The sequence below is a fragment of the Sceloporus occidentalis genome, unplaced genomic scaffold (genome assembly GCF_023333645.1).
Source record: "Sceloporus occidentalis isolate IW3139 unplaced genomic scaffold, rSceOcc1.0.p SCAF_26, whole genome shotgun sequence".
NCBI lineage: Eukaryota > Metazoa > Chordata > Lepidosauria > Squamata > Phrynosomatidae > Sceloporus > Sceloporus occidentalis.
In genome coordinates, this window is record NW_028317006.1 from 13,174,599 (window position 1) to 13,189,189 (window position 14,591).

Consider the following 14,591-nt stretch of genomic DNA (forward strand, 5'->3'; position numbering starts at 1 on the left):
TGTACTTTTCAGTGTGTATCCATGTGCATAAAGAACTTCAGACAAATGTCCTATGATGATACAGGAATGCTTGTTATGCAAATTCTAATCATGGGGGAAAAGGATGATTATAATTGGACTTCAGGAGTCATGCCAGAGATAGTCTGAAAACCTTTAGGCTTTGGGACACCCCAACAAAATAAACAATGAGTTGCAGCCTGAAACATCATGGCATGTGCAAACTGCTGTAAAATAATCTGTTTCAGTGGAACATATGCTGGCAGCAGGGCCGGCCCGACAATGGAGCCGAGTGGGGCAACCGCTCCAGGCGGCACTTTTGAAGGGGCGGCACTTTGCCGCCCCAAGTCCTTTTTTTTTTTTAAAAAAAGCGAAAGAGAGAAAGGGGCGCCGAGTGGTTTTCGCTTACCAAGCTGTCAGTACCCGCTCGGCGCCCCTCTCTCTCTCCTCTGCGGCGAGTCTCCCTGTTCGGTCTCGGTGCCGGCTTGTAATGCTGAGTGCCCAGCCCTAGCACTTTTAATCATTCAGCCTCTAACAAGGCATGTATTTTCAGAACTTGAATTTTGTTGTATTTATGAGTACATTGGAATGTTATTGTGCGATATTACTTGTGCACAGTGTAATCAGGTCATTGTATGTTTTTTTTGTGAAAATCCTTTTTTTTTTAAGTACGGGGAAACACAAAAGCAGCCAGGAAAACCTTCCGTATATACAAACAGAAGAAAAAACTTTTTTTTTCATTATGGCAGGTTATTTGTAGCAATTGTATAGATTTTTGACACAGATAAAGTTTTAGTGTAAATGTGCCATTTATATCTGTTGGAATAAAGATCAGTCCCTTCGCCTTCTGCCCTTGTGCCCAGAATGTTTGCCGTGTATGTATCATAATGCTCTACCGAAATAAAAATAATATTGTATGTGTTTATGAACTAATTTGCGTTAATAATGAATACTATGGTCTGTTTCTATGTTATTGATATATATTCTATATAAAGCTACTAAAACACATACATTTTTAGTAATTTTTGGTCACTTATTTCTAGATGGGGATGTGAATACCCACCATATGTGCCATCAACGCATGCAATTGTTTTTTATATTGCCGTCCGCACATTTGGGACCCTGGGACCTTTTATACCACTGGGTGTATAATATGGCTGGATGTCATGACACTCGCCCCATGCAGGGTAGATTTCCCATCAGCTTTGTATTTGTGTATGTGTCATTTCATTTGTTTTAATTTTCATTTTATATGCGTGCAGAACAATTAGCAGGGATATTCCACTGGTTGCTATAGTGACCACCATCTTGTAACATACTCAGCCCTTATATATAACGCCAATGGCGGTGATTTATAAAAAAAAATTGCGGGGGGGGTATCACATATGCTGGTGTAAAAAAACAGTACTGCAAAACACGACAGCCAAAAAGCAGAATAAAATAAGCATACAATTACTAAAAATATAAGCACGTCTAACGAATATTTACACAGTAGAAGTATCTATAAAGGCTGTTAATTCTGTTGATAAATATGATGCGTTTGCATTACCTTTCTTTATAAATCACCCCCATTGTCCCGCTAGGCTATGCATTACAATTTATTTAGGCCTGTTAGAATTTATCTTGAGCTATTCACTAAATGTGTCTTGCAAAGCAATTATTGCATTGTGAATTCGTCAGTATTAGCCCCGGAGGACAATGAAGTGATAAGTGATTCTAGATAAATGGCGGAGCAGACATACAGACTGTAATTATTACTCCGTGTAAAATGCTATTTGCACCCTGTAAGGGAATAAAACACAGTTTTGCAGACAGGTATGCAGTGTTTTGTAATTATTAGTGCTCTCTGCGGACAATAAAGCTATTTGGGACTTGAATTCTGTGCGTTGTTGTATAGTACGCTATTAATACCGCATAGCGCTGTTTCTGTACATTGTGCTCCGTAACACACTTATTCACATACAGCTAATATTGGAAGTTGTTTAGAATTATCCAATTAACTACAACTCCTATGATCCTCTGTCAGCATTGAATAATATGTTTGCTGGTGTATTAGGAGATCTAGCTGGGAAAATATCTCTGTTAGCTACACCTAGTATAGTTAAATGCCTTCTTCTGCACATGTAGTAGATACAATACTGTATCAATGTCATGCTTGCTTTAATCTGTTACTGCATAATATATAGCCAAGTAAAGTCATACAGATATAGTGTGACAGACTGACATACAGGCAGATTATTTAATACTTGAGGTTGGAACATTCCTTCTGTGCTCTTGGTCTCTGCTGGGGGACAGTTAAGCTCAACGTGTCGTGTTTTTTACCTTCCAACCCATTCCCCTCAGGTTGAGCCCTTGGGTTCAAACAGCCATGGGACTTACTGATGATCCACCTTGAGCCTCAAGTGCCTCCAACAATCTGGTAGTTGGTGGAATAGTTGGTGTCTAGCCAAAAGTTCAGGTTAGGAAACCAAACTCATAAATGAATACCAAAGCCAAAGGTCAGAATTCTGGAAATCAGATAATGAAAAGTCAAAACCAAGGTCAGGATGTCACAAGGAAACAAGCATGGTCACAAGAGGAACTAGAAAACCAACAACTCCCTGGTACTAGACACAAACAGGCCCATCCGAGGGCAAAGGCAGCCATGGGCCTTACTGATGTTCCACCTGAATGACCACATAGATGACCCACATATACAAATCTGCCTTGGGTAACTACACGATGATACCTGTATTGGTCTGCATCCTATATGACAAGGGCACAACAATGTATATGTTTTATGAAAACAATACTGTATTACGTATCATGTATACAGTGTATTGTACGTTGACCTTCCTGACAATAATGAGGCATAACTTCCTTTATTACATCGTTCTAGCTTGCATAACATATTGAATATTTGCAACCAATTATCAATTTCTCACTGTCATGTTAATACTGGTTATTGTTCTGTTCAACATGCTTACTATGACTCACTCTATCACATATGAATGAACTATGCAGAGCAGAACCATTTGAATTACCGCTCAGTGGTGTGAAATATTGCTGTGAAGAATGGCGTGACATTCCAATTTTGATATTTAAATTAATAGTTCCTCCCAAAATTCCAAATTAATGTAACATTAGTTAATGACTGTACTTGGCTCTGGATATATGAATTAGAATTAATCTTCTGTGTGACTGATTCGGGGAAATTCTGAAGAAAATTTATGGCACTATTTTGGGCGCAGTCTCATCAACTACTTAATTGTCTCGTTCTTCGTGAAACACGTAGATAATATTTCACCCTTTGAGGAAACCCACTTCTTTAGATGGTGTTTAACATGTCTCCCTTATCTGGATAAAATGCTATATACTAAAGGTGGTGTTTCATGTTTGTCTGATCTGGATAGATCATGATATATGGAAGACAGCCTCCACGATCTAGATAATGTCTATGGAGTATACCCCCTAATCAAGGCTGGCTTTAGGGGTGGGAGACCTTTACAGAGGCAGCGGGACTTCTGACGAAGGCGGCTCTATTAAAGATGTGGGGAGGGAGAAAGGGATTTGTGCCTGCCAGGGCATTGTGTGTGTGTGTGGATATATTTGTATTTCTATGTATTTGCATAATGATTTGAGAGTTTGAGATTGTTTTAGTTTTTAGGAGGTTTTTTTTCTTTTGATTTCACATCAGGAATCTTGATGACTTAAAGCCAACCTTGTCCCCACTAAATAATGTCTCCTTGGTTGTCCCCGATGATTATGATCATTAGATTGATTCAATTTCTATTTTTTGCAAAAATAGAGTTTACACCTTTAAAGATAATCAGGCTTCATTTCTGTCCAAAGGATTACTACTAGAAAAGCTTTTTTTATTATTTTTTTTTATACCAACTAGGTATCAACTCTATGCTGAAATCAGACTGTCTCACACTACTCAAATATGAATACAGAACCCGCAAGATTGTCTCATCAGGTTGTCTCCTCTTAATCTTCCCCTAATGTTTTTCAAGGACATGAGACATGATACTGTAGGGAATCAAAAAATTTGACTTTGTGTGCCTGTCTGCAGGAAAAATCTGCGTTTAGAGACGCTGGATACAGTTGTTGAAATGATGTCTACCCAATTGCTAAAGAGTCATGTTGTTTCTTTCTGGAAGTTTAATTACGATTGACATGTTCGTATAAAACTAATTATTCGGATGGCTTTATTGCCTTAACAAATAATGAGATGTTCCTGCTGATTAGGTTGTTCAATTTGTTGTTATGGTGGAAGACCACACTTAAAACTTTGCCTAAAAGTCACAGAAGGTGAGAGAAGGATTGGAGCCACCTGATGGCAACGGCCCTGTGACTCCTTGTGTTCCTCTCCGATTCTAGAAGCAGATGTGACATCAGCTCCCACTTTGTCTCAGGATCAAAGACCCCTAGTTATGGCTCTGGAAGGGTCCTCCAACTTGGTGAGGCATCCAGACTGCTGTGGACTACATTTCTCATGATCCTCAGTTAGCGAAAAGCTCCATATCTTGTGTAGTGCACACGCTGAAGTTTGAAAGGAGTTTATTTTCTGCTTATTGGTTAGCAGGGGTATATAGAACATTCAGTCTATTGCCAGGCACAATATTTACATAATCATTGAATTACCGCCATTTTATATGGAAACTAGTATTTTCACATAGCTAGAAATAAGTATTTGCACAGTTGGAGACCAGCGTGCATTCACATTCAGCATTGCCTTGCACATTGCAAAAGGGTATTGCCCGCCACAGGAAACAATTGCAAGTGACGGGGTGGGTAGACAAGTAGGTGTATAGAGAGAAAAATTACTGTAATTAATACTTATATTAAATTAGAATTCACAAGGCTCCCCTGCCCAGGCAGTGTCTGGCTGACTCGGCTCCTGCATTATTTAATAAACACACGCTGGCCATTTTGTGTTGTTATTATTAGGATAAATTGGAAGGCTCTCAAAACCACTTGGCCCACTCAGTCTGTCCACATTTTAGAGCTTACTTGATTGGTAACATATTATCTAATAGTTTTTTTTCTTCCCAAATATACACTATATAGACAAAAGTATTGGGACACCTGGCCATTACACCAACATGGACTTTTATGACATGGCATTCTAAATACATAGACATTAATATGTAGTGGGTCTCTTCCTTTGCAGCCATAACAGCTTCCACTCTCCTGGTAAGGCTTTCCACTAGTGTTTGGAGAGTTTCTGTGGGAATTTTTGCCCATTTATCCAGTAGAGCATTTGTGAGGTCAGACACAGATGTTGAATGAAAAGGTCTCCTTTCCAATTCATCCTAAATGTGTTCTTCCACACCAAACTCATCCAACCATGTCTTTATGGACCTTGCTTTGAAAAGGACCTTCCTCAAACTGTTTCCATAAAGTTGGAAGCATAGCATTGTCCAAAATGTCTTGGTATGCTAAAGCATTAAGGTTTCCCTTCACTAAAAGTAAAGGGCCAAACCCCTGAAAAACCATTACCATACCATTATCCCTCTTCCACCAAACTTTACAGTTGACACAATGCAGTAAGGCAGGCAACCCTCTCCTGGCATCCTCCAAACTCAGACTGCCAACCAGAGAAACGTTTACACTGATCCAGAGTCCAGCGGCGGCGTGCTTTACCCCACTCAATCCCACGCTTGGCATTGTACTTGGTGATGTGAGGCTTGCATGCAGCTTCACAGGTTTTGTGCGGATATTAATGCCAGTGAAAGTTTGGAACTCTTCAGCTATGGAGTCAGCGGAGGGTTGGTGATTTTTACGCACCATGCATTTCAGCACTCGGTGACCGGGCTCTGTGACTTTACATAGTCTTCCTCTTCGTGTCTGAGTTGCTCCTGTTCCTAGCTGCTTCCATTTTCCAATAATACCGCTTACAGATGACGTGGAATATCCAGCAGGGATGGAATTTCACAAACTGACTTATTGCAAAGACAGCGTCCTATCACAGTACCGCACGTGAATTCATTGAGCTCTTCATAACGACCCATCTGAATTCAATGCTGGCGCTGGTGCGTTCCTCTTCAAGTTCAGCTTGAGTTGCCGGTCCATTTTCAACAGGACTGAACTAGCCAGTGACTCAGCTTAACTAGTAGACAATCGCCTTGACCGTTCTGACTAGCTAATTCAGGTGAGGTATATAGGTCCAATTTACTTGTGTCCCTCAAGGTATTCATTCCACCCAGATAATTTACCTGCAAATAAAAAAAATCCATCTCTCAAATCTACAACCTTTACCTATACATTTAAATACACCTTTTTAGCCTGTTGTACTTGAGTCAATCTAGCTTCTATGCAGAATGGTTTCACAAATGTCTCTTTAGCAGTATCTACCACCTATGCTTGGATGGTAGTCAATGGATTCACCACTCCTAAAGTCTTTTAATTTGAAGGAGTTATCCGCCAGCTCCTGAATACATTCTATTCCTACAGCGCCCACTGAAACATGCCCTTCATCTGCGATTAATGTGAAAGTTCTGTCCCATCTCTCCCGCTTCTCTCCACCAAACTATAAAAGCTGAGAAGAGAATAATCAGTCCTTCTGTGTGTGTGAATAGCGTTACTCTGCTCCCAGAAAGCCATCTAATTTTAGGCGCTTTATAATGTTTATAAATAGCATACTGTGAATAGAGCCTGTATCTTTTCAAAATCATGTGCATGTGGCAAGGCTTGGGTTAATATGCTATTCTTCACATTAGAGCAGCCCCCCCCATGGTTCATGGGTTCTGTTACCATGGTGATGTGGGGGTGGGTGTGAAATACTGCAGATTATCTCCATATTTCCCCATTCGTGATAGTCTGCATATGGTGTGAAGGGCAATGATAACAGTTTGGGGAAGGGGCTTGGAGTCAAGTGATTGCTCCTGTTTTAGGGTCAGTCTACCTGTTTGCACCACACAATATCTGTTTATTATTAGCAACCGCTCCGTGCTTTTATTGTCAGCATCTGTGTGATATTTTATTTCCAGCAACCCAGTTAATTACAATCTCGTGATACACTATGATTTTGCCTACACCTGAAATTTACATTGCGGGTCATTCATTTAATGAAACAATTAGGTAAAACTCCACGGTTGCAGGGTTTTTTTTATGTTTTTAGATGTTTTAGGTCATTTGACCAAGAATCTCTGAATTTTATGTTGCTCACGCCTGTAAAACCTATAGCAACCGTATATTGATCAGTGCTGCTGACCCTCCAAACAGCGCAAGAGATTAGCGCAGAGAAGTGTCCAAGGTCCAAGGAACACGGTGAGTAAACAGTTAATTGTAAAGACTTTTTTCCTAGAGTCTGTGATGAGGCTGGGAGGAGAGAGAAGAGATGCTGCTCCGAGTTCACATTGTCACACAGTTAGCGGCTTCCCAGGATCTCCGTGCAGCTGTATCTGCCGTGGCCATGCAGGTAAGAGGGTACTCTGTGTGCATTATTACAGGGGCACACTGCATGTCACTGTACCCCCTGCTGAGTGACATAGTGTTACGGGGCACACTGCATGTCACTGTACCCCCTGCTGAGTGACATAGTGTTACGGGGCACACTGCATGTCACTGTACCCCCTGCTGGGTGACACAGAGTTATGGGGTGCACTGCATGTCACTGTACCCCCTGCTGGGTGACACAGAGTTATGGGGTGCACTGCATGTCACTGTACCCCCTGCTGAGTGACACAGAGTTACGGGGCACACTGCATGTCACTGTACCCCCTGCTGAGTGACACAGAGTTACGGGGCACACTGCATGTCACTGTACCCCCTGCTGATTGACACAGAGTTACGGGGTGCACTGCATGTCACTGTACCCCCTGCTGAGTGACACAGAGTTATGGGGTGCACTGCATGTCACTGTACCCCCTGCTGAGTGACATAGTGTTACGGGGTGCACTGCATGTCACTGTACCCCCTGCTGAGTGACATAGTGTTAGAGGGATGCACTGCATGTCACTGTACCCCCTGCTGAGTGACATCGTGTTAGAGGGATGCACTGCATGTCACTGTACCTCCTGCTGAGTGACATAGTGTTACAGGGTGCACTGCTTGTCACTGTACCTTCTCCTGTGTGACATAGTGTTACAGGGGTGCACGGCACTTCACTGTACATCAAGCTCTGAGACACAGTGTTACGGGGTTCACTGCATGTCACTGTACCCCCTGCTGAGTGACACAGTGTTACAGGGGGCACTGCATGTCACTGTACATTGAGCTCTGAGACACAGTGTTACGGGGTGCACTGCATGTCTCTGGACATCCAGTAGTGTTAACATAGTATTATAGGGGTGCACTGGATGTCACTGTATACCCTGATCTCTGACACCCCTCTGATCTCTATGTTTGTTTTATTTTTCGGTTTTATCTCCTCCATAATTCTTTTTTTTTTTACTCGTTTTACCTTCTCATTACCTCTGCTCCTAATACCCTTCCATTTTCATCCCTCCCCCACGATTCTGTTTTTTACTCTGTCTCTTTCCCCTATTACTATCTCATTACTGTTCTATTATCTCTCTCCTTAATACCCCCATAATATTTCTCTCCCCCATTACTATCATATTTTTCCCCACCTACCCTTCCCCATTATTATTTCTCCCTGTTATTTTTCCATTTTCTTTTTCCCCCTATTACTCTCTCCTCATTACGGTATCATCACATTCCCTCTCCTATCAGTCTTTCATTTTCCCCTCTTCTCATTATCTCTCTCTACCTCCCATTTCTCCACTATCTCTCTCGTTACTTACCGGTACGTCTATTATTCTGCAACTCTTTCATTCCCCTTCTCCCTCGTATAACTCTTTTTAGTTCACTCTCCCCTCTTCCACTTTCTATATTTCGTTTATTTTCCATGTACTTTTCTCTTTGTGTTCTTTTTTCCTCTCCTGCCGAGCTCTTATCTCTCCTCCTATCACTTGTTGTGATCTTCGTTACATGTGCATTCACACATGTAAATAGATGGTCGTATGCACATACACATGCGGAATAACATTGAGCACTGTGCACTCTCCTTCATTCGTTATGTTTCGTTCATTCATTTCTCCAGCTGAGTCTATGGAATACAGATCAGAGGGATGCAGATCTTGTCCGCAGCTGTTCTTGCGTTCCTCGCTTCCTTCCCCACACTTTCGCTCTTCAAGTTCAGATGTTTTGCTATTCTGGTGGAAATTGCTCTGTGCAATGATGCTTAGTACCCCCCGTTGTTCATGGATATGAAATATACATTATTGCCATAAATTCTAAGTCCAGCACACTCTATTAACCATGCAGCTGACATCGTATTACTGGCAAATCCTCTCCAACATGAGAAGGGTTTACATTTCACCAGCAATTAGCCATACTACACTTTTGGTCACTCTGGGTATTCTTTTAACCCTTTCATTGCTCATAAATAAGGGTTACCCTTTAAATATATATAAAAATACTATTATTAAGCTCTTACAGCCACCTTGTAATCTTAAACCTTAGTAGTAGACACAAATCGGCCACAATTTTGTGAGGTCAAGGTGTGACTAGTAGAAATGTTTATTTCTAACATAAAGGGAAAAATCCTGAAATGCTTAATTGGAGAAATAGTAGATATATCTGGGATTCAACAAACAATTAGTTTAGTGATCGAAGGATGGTTTAGATACTAAATTGGGATTTGCATTTTGCTGAAAAAAGTCAAACGCATGTGCAAGCAAAGATGTGTCTTTCAGCTCCAATAATACATTAGTTGGCCCTCTTTAAAGTATGTTTATAGCCATACGATTTAAAGTATGCACTATGCAGGGTCATCTCAACCACTCTTTCTCAATGCCTATAGAATTATGAGTATTAAAACCATAATTCGTCGGCAAACTCCTCTGTGGTGAATAGAGCCCAAAGTGAGATATTAATTTTTCTGTAAAATATTTGAAAAAGGTCATGCATTTAGAGGTCAGGTCACATTTTTTGACCCCCAACCAACTGGGGTGAAACACTCTGCAGAGATGCTTGGCTCGGCCCATTTCACTAGCCTGGGCTGGTGTGCCATTTCCACTGACTGGTCCCAGAAAGGGTTCGGTCACAGAGAGGCAAGTACCGTTTGCTTCCCTAATACCTGGAGATAAACAGTGCGACTGTCCCTTTAATTTCAATTTGTCTATGCATAAATTGTCCATAAGGTATCCAACATTGTTTTTAATATCCAAAATCATTTGAGAAGAGTGTGTGCAGCAATGTACGCTAACGTCCATATATTATTTTATTTATTCCCAACAGTTATTCGCAAGATGCTAATCTCTGAAAATATAAGCAAAAAAAATAAATAATAAAAAAGGCTATTTATCAACCTAATTACCTTCATAATCGCTATATTAAGAATGTGCGTACCGGGGCTGCTGTGTTAATATTATATATTGTGTGATGATGGAGCACTCGTTAAGTGATTTATTTAGCAATATGTCACAGCCCAGCCTGTGTCGTGGGCTCTTGGGCGTCTGAGAGCAGCAAGCCATGATAATTATACCTGTTAATCACTTCCCAGACTCCGAGACCCATTCTGCGCTAGCGCACGTCTACATGTATATATTAAAATTATAAGTGTCAGCAGATTCTGCAAAGCTGTACTTTCTCTTAATCATAGTAACAAAACAAACTGATGTATACAAAGGGATGGAAGGGATCTAATCACCATAGCAACAAATGGTACGGTCCAATTAGCAGGAAAGTTCCAATCGTCACTATGGTGATTTGAAACTTTTTACCAGAATTACTTCCTGGAAATAATTCCAAAATGATTTCGAATGAGTAATATGTGAAACAAAGCCTAAACAGAGGATTGTTTTCGGTCTTCTGCAAACAGGATGGTTTGAATTAGGGGATGGTCTACTAAAAATAAGTCACACCTTGCTTGGGATAGGCATAGACGTCGGGCACAAAGGGCAGTTGCCTGTTTGGACGGTGACTCTCATCACCTCCCATGTACCTGTTTTGGCACTCATGGAGCTGATCCAATGCTGAATACATGTGGTGACAGCAAAAGTGTAAAAGTGTGCGGCTGTGTGTATCCAAAAGGCAGCCACATATATGTCATTAAATGGCCACTAGTCTTAAAGTATAAGGGCCGTTTTGGACAAATAAATTTGGATAACTATGTATAGAAACAATGGTGTATTCTGGCCTAGGGCCGCATGTCCAGGCGGGCCACATAACAGGGAGCCAAACGTCTTATTGGGCAATCTGGCTACCTGTAGCACTATCGCTCAATGGGAGATCACTAATCTCCCCAACTGGCCCATTTACAATAGGGAGGATGGTGTCAGCTCAGCACAGTCTCCATAGGAGGACATTAAAAGGTGCTGTACGCCTTTAAGGTACAGAGCATTGGGATACAACGTCATATCCCGGCACTCCAAAGAAGGACACGCGCCCAAGGGGGGGGCATCTGGTGGCACTTTTGTAGGCTTAGACCTAGTGCAGTGCCAAAGATGTTCTCCATTCCGGGCAGGGTGGAGTTCAGTTTAATGAAGTTGAGTTGGAGTTAAAAGTTAATAAGAGGGTAAAAAAAAAATTTGGATAACCAGAAGGGTCTATTTGAAAGAAATAGAGGGTACAAACTAGTTGAGGGACACTCCATGTTTGTAATGTAATTTCCTCTTGACTCTCGTATAGATTGTCCAACCTTTACACCCGTATCTCAGTGACCCTTTCTTTCTCCAAACTCTGCTCAGAACTGTGCTCCAGGTTCTATCTATGCTGAATTTAGCATTATGGTTGCATTGTGTGAATAATACAACAAGGTACACTAGTGTGCCTAATTAGCCTTTCTTTCTAAATAATGAATGACTGTGTAAACAAAAAACAAAGAGTACCTCTATTATTTATAGAGGGAATAGGACGACTCCAGAATTTATAGTTTGTGGAAAATGGCATGGCAGGTAAAAAAAAAAAATAAAAAAATAAACAACTTCATATACTTAATTGGCGAGCAAGCGTAGCCTAAAAAACAGGGCAAATAAATATACGCCGCATACACATATGGGAACAGATAGGCAATTACAGCTCTTATTCCTTGGTCAACTCAATCAAGCATTTAAATTGACATACTTATGCTGAAGTAAGACTATTCTTACATTATTAAAATCGGTGTTAGTGAATCTCAGTGTATTTGTAGGAAATTTAAGGGGCCTTTGTGACTTTAATAGGCTTTATAGAACATAAAAATGGCTTCAGACAGGGGTTTTGCAGTATGTGACTTATTGGATATACTATATATATATATATATATATATATATATATATTTATATACACACACACACACACACAATTATTAAATACTCACCTATTTTCTCCCCTTCGTCCCTCACCTTGTTAAAAGTAGCCAAAATATCATTGGGGGCATAGAAGCCATCTACACCTTCCTCTCCCCATTGGAATAGAGAGACCCCATCTTGTACCTCTCCCCCTCTCGCCATTCCTGTCCTTAAAAATAAATGACATATTTAAAAAAAAAAAAAAAAATCCCTACCTACCACCAAAAGGATGCAGCAAATAGGGGGGGGGAGAGTGGACCTCATCTTTGGCCCAATGAATCAGACCAGTTTAAAAATATAAAAAAACCCATGGCAGCAGATTCCTAAATGGAAACATATACAACGTATACATACTCTGGTGCACCAGCAGCTTCTGTTGACTCGGTTGGACTTTCTTTAAAAGGCACTGATGGACAGGTTAGACGGGTTAGAAATACCCACCCGTTAACAGGGGGCCTAGGTTCTGTTTCTCTTTACTTCATTTTTTCATTTTATTTTTATTTATTTTTAGTTTACTGATGGGATGGAAGGGGGTTTAGTGACTTACATATTCCAAGTCGCATTCGCCATTCCCAAGAAGCTCATGGCTTAATGAATGCACATGTTGATTCATTTTGTTTTTGGTTTGAATTCTGTGCTTTGGTTATTAAAGTCCTAAACTTTGTTAAGCCCTGTATCATGGGTTGACAGGGACTATCCACCTGTCTTAATATTATTATCTTTTATTTGTATAGTGACAACAACAACAAATCCTCATTGTTCCTGAGTTCTGTATTTACTGATTCGCTTATTCTCGCGCGATAGGGTATAACCCATTTTGTGCTATGCATGGTAATTTAGGTTCAGCATTATGACTTCCGCAACAAATGTGATGCTTTCTGTTAGCTTTTCTTACTACTCTTATTAGACTGAGGGTATACGGCTTGCTAGTCGATATATTTATGATTGGTTTCTCCTTTTGGAATAAAGAATTAGAGCACCCCCTGCTGCTTTTCGGCATTATCATCATCTGGTCCAAGACATGCGAGAAGCATCCAGGAGTAACTTTTTTAAAGGTGGCACATTAACTTTTAAAGAACTTATTATGAATTACCACTTTTTTAACTAAGTAAAATGTCATAATTTATACCAAAAAAAATCCATTATTATAGATATATATATATTTGTATGTAAGTGTGGTTCATAGACATCCAGACACATCTGCATTCTCTAATTCTGTGCTTATTTGAAACGAGTTTTCAAAGCAGAATGAAGCAGGAGGTTTAAAAGGTATGTATATTTAAGGTCTAAACCTACTACAAGCAGACATGCAAGCCGGGGTGTCTCTTTTCCTTAACCTGGACATCCTGGGTTCACTACAATCCAAGAAAAAGAAAGCCTATTTCTCTCTTAAGTTAAATTTCATAATTGCTGTAGCTCAAGAACCAAGACAAACGTCTCTTAAGCAAAACCACCTAAAATATTCATACTATAAGCCTGTTAAAAGTTTAACTATTTCTTCTCAGGGGATGTTTAGCGTGTACAGTTTTTACTTTCATCTCTTTTCTTCTCTATGCTTGAGTACAAGATCAGGAATCTAAGATGACAGCAGGGAGGAGCCTGACCTGGTTCCACTGAGTAGACATCGACTGTACAGAACACACATGAGTGAACACACACAGTACAGAACCCCCCAGGGCACCTCTGATTTCCATTCTTCTCCTCTCGGTCACTCCTTCCACCCAGGTTTTCAGTGACAGCCAGGTGTCCCGCAGGTTGTTAGGTGGATCCTCTCATTACGGGTGGATTTGTCAGAACTGTATAAGACAAGGCTTAGGTCACCACTTGGTATGTGATGAGATGGTGAACACCTGCAGCTTTAGTGTCTTTGTGGAAACAGAGCTTACAGCTATGGCAGGTAATACCCATGTGCCCCACCTCGCATATTTACAAGGTTTAAACATTATTGTGTCATCTTGATTTTCTAGAAAATCCGATTCTTCTCTTGAATTCTGATGTTTTGCAGGCTGAGGGCCCAACAGACGTCCTCTCTCTAGGATGATAGATAATAGATAAATTAAAGTAGAAGATCTATATATGCGTCATACATCACGAGAGCTTGGGGAGTTTTCTGTATTGGTACATTTCATGTTAATCAGGACCCATTAATTAGTGCTTTCTAATCGGTAGTTTTCCCAGTGTTTTTATAGCACTATTATATAAAAAGGTCACACAGTGCCCTTTCAGCTTGATATACTAGGAGTTTGTATAGAAAATATAGAATTTATATAGAATACCGGTATACTGTAATGGGGTTTTTTTTTTTAAAATAATCTCTACACAATAAAGTT